General features: G+C 45.5%; 1 pseudogene; it reads right to left on the reverse strand.

Annotated features, from left to right (window-relative positions):
- The window catches only part of LOC102765955, a 1,922-nt pseudogene extending 1,502 nt beyond the window's left edge, over window positions 1–420 (reverse strand).
- Window positions 421–2,165: the final 1,745 nt, after the last annotated feature.

Consider the following 2,165-nt stretch of genomic DNA (forward strand, 5'->3'; position numbering starts at 1 on the left):
CATTCTGGACATTTCATAGAAATGCAGATTTGTAGATCTGGAAGGGAGATTGCTTCAAGTCTCACTCCACTAAGGGGAGGGATCCAATGGTCTGACCCAGTTGTTGCATTATTTGTCAGAGTGCTTAATGGCATCATTTCAGTTTTTCACTGTAGCTTAGAATTGGAAGCCAAGAAATTTGGGTTGGGTTCCTGCAGGAATCCCTCACAGACTGTGTAAAAATAAGCCGGTTCTTTTATTTTTTAAGTATTCATTTTCTTTACTATGAGATGAGGATACCGACGACACTCGAGCGCCCCGGCTCTCCTTGCCCGTCACAAACACAGCGTCACAGGCCTCAGACACCTGCAGGACCTGGGCGATGGCTGACTCACACCAATGTGCTCTGTCACCTCCACCAGAGCCCCCCTTCCCCCCCATGGTGACAAGGCGCAGGGGGTCCCGCCCGGCACTCAGGTCCTATTAAAATACCAATGGCATATTTCATAGAACTTACAACAAATATTCTAAAAATTTATATGGAGCCAAAAAAGACCCTGAATAGTCTCAGTAATCTTGAGAATGAAAAACAAAGTTGGAGATATCTCAATAGCTGATACCAAACTATACTACAAGGTCATTGTAATCAAAACAGCTTGGTACTGGCAGAAGAACAGGCATAAAGATCAGTGGAACAAAACAGAGCACCCAGAAATCAACCCATGTCTCTATGGTCAATTAATATTTGACAAAGGAGGCACGAGCATACAATGGAGTAAAGACAGTGTCTTCAATAAATGGTGCTGGGAAAATTGGGCAGGTACATGCAAAAAATGAAACTAGACCATCAACTTACACCATACACAAGAATAAATTCAAAATTGATAAAAGGCTTAAGTGTAAGTTGCAAAACCATAAATATCACAGAAGAAAACATAGGCAGTAAAATCTCAGGCATCTCTTGTAGCAATATTTTTGCCAATATATCTCCTAGGGCAAGGGAAACAAAGCAAAACATAAAAATGGGACTACATCAAAATAAAAAGCTACTGCACAGCAAAGGAAATCATCAATGGAACACACTGTATGGGAGAACATTTTTGCCAATGATACATGATGAGGGGTTAATTTCCAAAATATATAAAGAACGTATATAACTCAACACCAAGAAAACAAACAACCCAATTAAAAAATGGGCAAAGGACCTGAATAGACACTTCTTCAAAGTGGACATACAGATAGCCAATAGACATATGAAAAAATGCTCACTGTCACTAATCATGAGAGAGATGAAAATTAAAACCACAATGAGATATCACCTCACACCTGCCAGAATGACTACAAATCAACAAATGGCAGTAAATCAACAAACAACAAGTGCTGGAGCGGACATGGAGAAAGTGGAAGCCTCATGCACTGTTGGTGGGAATGCAGACTGGTGCAGCCACTGTGGCAAACAGTATGGAGTTTCCTCAAAAAAAAAACCCAAAAACTAAAAATGGAACTGACCCAGTGATCCCACTTCTGGGAATATATCCTAATAATCCCAAAACACCAATCAGAAAGAATGTACCTACCCCTATGTTCATAGCTGTGTTATTTACAACTAGAGGCCCAGTGCACAAAAATTTGTGTACTCGCGGGGGGGAGGGGTCACTCAGCCTGGCCTGTGCCCTCTTGCAGTCTGGGACTCCTCGAGGGATGTCCACCTACTGGCTTAGGCCCATTCTCCAGGGGATCGGGCTTAAGCTGGCAGTCAGACATCCCTCTGGCAGCCCGGGAACCCTCAGGGGATGTCCACTTGCCAGTGGGGAGCAGGCCTAAGCTGCAGTCGGACATCCTTAGCACTGCTGAGGAAGTGGGAGAGGCTCCCGCCACCACCACTGTGCTGGCCGCCATCAGTCTGGCTTGTGGCTGAGCAGAGCTCCCTCTGTAGAAGCACACTGACCAACAGGGGGCAGTTCCTGCATTGAGCATCTGCCCCCCGATGGTCAGTGCATGTCATAGTGACCAGTCATTCCCAGTCATTCTGCTGTTAGGGTCGAATTTGCATATTACCCTTTTATTATATGCCTGGTGCATGGGTAGGGGCTGGCTGGTTTACCCTGAAGGGTGTTCAGGATCAGGGTGGGGTCCCGCTGGGGTGCCTGGCCAGCCTGGGGGAGGTGCTGATGGCTGTTTGCAGG

This window comes from Myotis davidii, unplaced genomic scaffold (assembly GCF_000327345.1).
Source record: "Myotis davidii unplaced genomic scaffold, ASM32734v1 scaffold3056, whole genome shotgun sequence".
NCBI lineage: Eukaryota > Metazoa > Chordata > Mammalia > Chiroptera > Vespertilionidae > Myotis > Myotis davidii.